Source organism: Peromyscus maniculatus, chromosome 8, assembly GCF_049852395.1.
Source record: "Peromyscus maniculatus bairdii isolate BWxNUB_F1_BW_parent chromosome 8, HU_Pman_BW_mat_3.1, whole genome shotgun sequence".
NCBI lineage: Eukaryota > Metazoa > Chordata > Mammalia > Rodentia > Cricetidae > Peromyscus > Peromyscus maniculatus.
Window position 1 is genome coordinate 77,037,909 of NC_134859.1, and position 6,673 is coordinate 77,044,581.

At 41.1% G+C, this 6,673-nt stretch overlaps 1 pseudogene; it reads right to left on the reverse strand.

The window, feature by feature from the left end:
* Nucleotides 1–2,042: 2,042 nt before the first annotated feature.
* On the reverse strand, nucleotides 2,043–2,679 carry LOC102906567 (large ribosomal subunit protein eL19 pseudogene; annotated as a pseudogene).
* Between the last annotated feature and the right edge of the window lie 3,994 nt (nucleotides 2,680–6,673).

The following is a 6,673-nucleotide window of genomic DNA, read 5'->3' on the forward strand; positions in this document are numbered from 1 at the left end:
ATTATCTGCGTAGCTTCTTGTGACTAACACGAGAAAGGTTGGGAGCATTTGCCAGGGAGACAAATGCGTGGACAGCCGAGAGAGATCTGAGAGCTCACCCCACACTGTCCACTCCGTGTTGCTCGGAGGGTCTGTTTACAGCAACATGCTCTGTGTTGGAATCTTCCGCATTGCTCCATGAGGTGTTGACAGCATCTGCTTCGCTCTTCTGCATGTGTTCCGTGGCTGTGAATAAAGCTGCATTAATGCTGAGTGGTCCTCTCTCTCTCCCCAAGGAGCCCCATCAGGAACACTTTAAAAAGCTGCGTCTCCAAATGACAGAATATACTTGAGAGTCCCTTTCAAGTTCTCTTATTTATCCAATTGCACTTTTTTTTTTTTTTGCAGTCTTTTGCCTAGTTTGGTTTTGTAACAGAGCCTAACCCCCTTTAGGTCTAGAATGAATATCATCTACCTCAGAGTAGCCTCAGGGTACTCGCCATTCCTGATGATGGGTTGATACTATTGTTTTACTTAATCCTCTGTTATTTTACTTATTGAGATTAGGATGCCTGGATTTCCAAGTCTGGCTTCCTTAGGCACTGGGACATGAAATCATCTAAGTTAATTTGTTTAAACTTTAGACTCCTCATTTGTAAAAAGACAACAAAGAATGCCCATGTCATGAGGTGTCTAGTTAGGGTTTCTTTTGCTGTAATGAAACACCAACACCATGACCATAAGCAACTTGGGAAGGGGAGGGCTTGATTTGCTTATATTTCCATATCACAGTCCATCATCAAAGGAAGTCCGGGTGGAACTCAAGCAGGGCAGGAACCTGGGGCAGGAGATGATGCAGAGGCCATGGAAGAGTGCTTCTTACTGGTTTGCCCCTTATGCTTGCTCAGCCTCCTTTCTTATAGCACACAAGACCACCAGCCCAGAAGTGGCACCACCCACCATGGGCTGGGCCCTCTCACATCAATCTCTAACTAAGAAAATGTACTACAGACTTATCTGCAGGCCAATGTTATGGAGGCATTTTCTCAATTGAGAGTTCCTCTTCCCAAATGACTCTAGCTTGTGCCAAGCTGACAATAAACTAACCAGCACATGGAATTTTTGAAAAATTAAGTGTACGTATGTAGAGGATCTTGTGACTCTTGGAATAGCAGTGTCTGAACATAGACTAATCCTGTTTATCAAACACTTAAAAATGGTTTGGAGGGTTCCCATGTGGAATTTTTGAGAGAAGTTATGTTGCCTGAAAGTTCATAGGCTTCTTTTTTGTATTTCCCTCATGAAACAGTTTCTATTCTGCTTTACCTTTTACCTATTATTTTTCCTAAGAAAACAACATGAATCAGGAGTAGGGCACCCTGGAAGGAGTATTCTATGAGACTTAACATAATTTTGTGACAGTGTTGCTGACTTAAAGATCAATATTGATGAGGCATAAGGATATTCAATAATTTGGAAATTTAAAAATTAGGAAGTCATTAGTGATCTGAGCAAGATGGATTATCATGCACACAGAGTTTAGTGAATTTAAAAAGATACAGATATTTATAACTATATGAGATAACATTTGTTCATTAAGTAGAATTAACCACTCAGTTGTACAATTATTTCACAATATCTTATATACAATAAAAACATAGTATCAACTTAAAATAAACAAACATAGATGATGAGAAATGTATATCATTTTAAAGATGCAGATAAAAATTAATGCAAAGAAAGTATAATATTTCAAACATTTCATATAATGAAGTAGAATAAATCAATAGCTATAAAAGACATGTAGAGTTAAAACAAATACACAGACACACATACGTTGAGGAAACAAAGCAAAGAGATAAAAATAAGCTGAAAATAGATGTGGCATGTCTATAGAACAATTGTAGATTTGTATGCTGTTAGGATTTATAGGAAGTATCTATTATTCTTATTCTACCTGTGATCCATTTAACACTTGTTTTTTAAAGAGGGCAATAGACAAAGGTTTGTTTTATTTTAATAACTGATCCACCTGAGGCCACAGGCAGCCATCTGTATACAGACATGAGGGAGGCTTTATTTCTTGGTCTCTTCCTCCTTGGACAGAGTCTTGATGATCTCCTCCTTCTTGGCCTGGAGACCCTCCTCCCGGCGCTTTCGGGCTTCCTTGATCTTAGACCTGAGTGCCTCAGCCTGGTCAGCCAGGAGCTTCTTGCAGGCCTTGTCTGCCTTCAGCTTGTGAATGTGTTCCATGAGAATCCGCTTGTTGTTGAAGACATTCCCCTTGACCTTTAGATACATGCTGCAATACATATGATGGTCAATCTTGGATTCACGGGATCTCCTGAGAAGTTGGCATAGATCTGCATCCTTCTCATCCAGGTCACTTTCTCAGGCGAATCGAGCGCTGGCAGTGCCCTTCTATTTCCCTATGCCCATATGTCTGCCCTTCCATCGAGCCAACGTGTTTTTCCAGCACCGAGCCTGGGAATGGACAGTCACAGGTTTCTGGATGATCAGCCCACCCTTGATCCGCTTCTGGATCTGGGGATGGGAGTTGGCATTGGCGATTTCATTGGTCTCACTGGGGTCCACCCAGACCTTCTTCTTACCACAGTGGAGGACGCTAGAGGCAAGCCTCTTCTGTAGCCTGAGCATAATCGTGGCTGCGGACACAGCAGCGAAAGGAAAGCCCATCTAATGCTTTTTAAAGAAACGTTATTTTGGCCAAAGATTAGTTGGCTAGATATTTAAGCTGCAATGTCACAACATTCAGATATGTCATTTAGAGCTATTCAGTTGGACAAAGCCAGCCACTTTGTAGAATTTACTGAGGCTCACTGCTAATGAAAAAGGCTTTGCTCTAACTTCATCCTTTTTCTTGTTTCTTGTACTGCCAAATACTCCCAAGGATAAGCTTCCAACACAGCCATCAGTGTGCCTAGCCCTGTTTTAATGTGATCACACACAGCAGTCTATGTTACTGCTTCCAACATACATCCAAAGAGCATCTTTACTGTGTTTTAAAATTATTAAGTCTTGGTGAGCTTCAAATAACATGGGAGTAATATCTATTATACTTGGATCATGACAACTGCTCTTTGTTAATTACTTTATTTTACTGTTTTGTTTTGTATGTGTGTATGTGTATGTGTATGTGTATACCATATTGTGCAAGTATGAAGACCAGAAAAGGACACTGGATCTCTCAAAGCTAGAATTACACTTGGTGTGAGCTGCTCAGTGAGAGTGCTGAGCTCTGAACACAAGTCCTCTGGAAGAGCAGTAAACACTCTTAACCACTCTCCAGACCTCCCATGTTATATTTTATGTCTTGCCATTTGACTTTAAGTTTGTCTATATTCTATCATATTTTGAAAGACTTGGCAAATTATAGCCATCTTTTGTACATTGTCAAATTATTCCAAAATGCGCCTCACATCTGGGTTTTGTAGATTATCATCCTGTTTGAAACAAAATGGTATCTAAGTGGTTCATTTTTAATTGCTGTTTTCATTATATTTTAATTTTATGTATATGGGTGTTTTGCCTGCATGTAGTGTCCATGGAAGCTGTATGTGGGTGTCAGGTCCCACTGGAACTAGAGGTACAGAGGGTCACGAGCCACCATGTGGGTGCTAGGAAATGAACCCTGGTCCTCTGGAAGAGCAGCCAGTGCTCTTAACTGCTGAGCCATTTCTGCAACCCCAAGCATTTTTTTTTATAATGCAATGAATAACATCAAAAGCTATGTAACTAATGTTACCATGACATCTTTTTATTAACCGCTTTTAGTTCTACTGTGGTCCAGGGTGATTTGATGGGGTGGGGTCAAAATATTCATTGGACGCTGACCTAGTTGGATACCTTTCTGTTTCTCTTTTCGAATTCTGTGGAATAGAACTGCTTTTCAACAGCACTTTAATTTGTTGGCTCGAAAATAAACAACATTAAACTTCTTAACCATTTTCATCTGTTCCAGATATTAGGTCCTATTTGGAATAAACAGACTCTTTCCTTTGGCAGAATAAAATTTGGTTCATTAAGTTTCAAGTTGGGGGATATATATTCAGTGTGTACTCACCATCTGTCTTCAGTGGATCTATCCATTGCTTCAATTTTCAGTTCTGAAATGGGGTCAAAATTCTTCAGAGAAAAAAAATGAAGCACAGAGGAGAAGATGGCTCACTGCACAGCTTCCCACACAAGGGAGAATGACGTGCATGAAAACAAGAAGTGGTTACTTCAGGGTTGGGAAGAGGACCCTGGGGGGATGCTGTTCAAGCATGAGAACCTGTGTTTGGATCCTACAGACCCACAGCAAAGCCTGGAAGGGTTGTGTGCGTCTTCAATCCCAGTGCCTGAGGACAGAAAAAGGCAAATCCCAAGGGTTCACTGGCCAGACAATACACACAGTTGGTGAGCTCCAGGTTCAATGAAAGAGATTGTCTAAAAATAAAATAAGACAAGATAAAATAAGATGGAGAAGTAATTGAGCAAGACAACTGATATCAAACTCTGGTCTTCACATACACACACACACACACACACACACACACACACACACACACACACACACACACACACGCATGCACGCACGTGCATGCACATAAGACATAGGAAATAAAAAAGCACACTAGGCCTCTAAGCTTTTTAGCATATGTAGAATGCTAGCATTGGGCTTTTCCATGACCAGCCTATACTCTTTAATTTTAAATATTTAATATAGTCTGGAATGTTCCCTCCCCTGCAAATGTCTCCTTAGCTACCTAGCACAACACAGAGGTGTCACAGGTTAGAATTATGGACCCCCACTGGACAGCTAGAGCTTCGTGCATCAGAGATGGAACACCCGCTAAGCTATGCTGCAAACTGATCATCGTGAATCCTCCGTAAGACTTCAGAATAATCAGTCCCGTCACTGTTGCACAGCAGACGCTGTTAAACGTCAATCCTTCTATCACCAACAGGAAAATCTACTTCCAGGGTAGTTACAAGTCCGGCTTTGGAAACACTGGTCCTAATCCCAAACTAACTTCCTCTGTGATAATTGCTAACATAACAGCACAACACAGAGACCTTGTTAATGGAGTCCTGACTTCAGAAATCCATCAATCACATACCCAGATGCCTCTCCTCTCTAAGTGGGGCTCTTATGTATGCAAATAGCAAAGGCTATACTTCTGGAGGCCTGAGGCAGACCGTATGGCTTCCCTGGCTAGATGAAGTGACTGATTTGAACTATAAACATATTCATATTCTAGCCCAGAATTCCTCACAGCCCAGTCTGCACTATACCTGGAAACCATTGAAGTGAATTTGTTCTGCTAAAGCCGCTGAAGAAAGACTGAATTCTATAATTAGAAAACTTGAGACAGGCTAAATCAAGGTACGGTGGGATGAGCCAGTCAAAAGGACCCCTCACTGTCTACCTCAGAATCAAGGATTCTCAGTGAACATGAAAAAGGGAAGGACGATACAGTTGCAGGGGCTCTTGAGAATATTTCTTCAGCACACATTCCAATCTCTTTCAAAACATACCGGTGTGGAACTGTTCAACTAGTGAGGGAACTGTCTGCTCTTCCCACTAGATTGTAAATTCCTTGACATGAGAGGGAGTCATATTTTCTCAATGGCTAGAAGTTGTTGGTCAGGACAAGTTGCCCAATCTATGTCTATCTAAAGGATTAATAACTCCTAGGGAACAGAAATTTGGGGCGTTGAATTTGGGATACCTTTGAAAATCACAGGAAATCTTTGAAGTGGTATACTCTGAACCTAAGTTGCTGGTTTCAGTATAACCTTGTAACATTTATACATTTTATTAACAAATCACTCACTCACATCAGAAACAGTATATTTCTGTGCCAGGTATGGTGGCTCTGATCATCATTTCAGCATTTGGACCATCATTTCAGCAAGAGGATTTCGAGTTTGAGGACACCTTAGTTACATGGTGAGTTCCAGCCATCCTGTGCTGCATGGTAAGATACCGACTCAAAAAAAAAAAAAACAACAAAAACAAAAAAACACCACCACCAACAACAACAACAAAAAAAAAACCCACACTCCCAGCTTCATAAAAATGTGTGTTTGCATTCTGGGAAATGCTCTCCCTGTTTCAAACCTTTCCGCTGGCTTGTGATCTGAGTCTTGACAAAGTGAAAGAAGGGTCCAAGCCAGAATGATTCTGATGCTTAATTTTATGTGTCAACTGGGTTGGTCCACATTGCCCAGATAGTCAGTGAAGCATTCTGGAACCTTCTGCAAAGCCATTTTATTACAATGATACCAACATTGAAATCTACGCACTTTGTGTAAGCCAGATTGCCCTCTATAAGTAGGTAAGCTTCTGATAATCAGTTGAAATTCTTAATGAAACAAAAACTGATTTCCTTCTATCTAGCAGGCAAGGCATGCCAACAGGTGGACAGTCTTCAGACACTGGACTGCAGGATCATCTCTTGCCTGGGTCTCCAGTCTCCTGGTTTACACTGCAAGATTTCAATTTGATGGCCTCCATAACACAGACAATTACTTAAACTAAGCATCTCTCTATAAGGATATGCTACTGGGTTTGGGTCTCTGAAGAACCGTAACGGATACACTAACCATTAAGCATCTTACATACTGCAGTAGCTGACAACCCTGTGCCCACTTCCCCTCCCAATACTTTGCAGGAAGCTGTCAACGC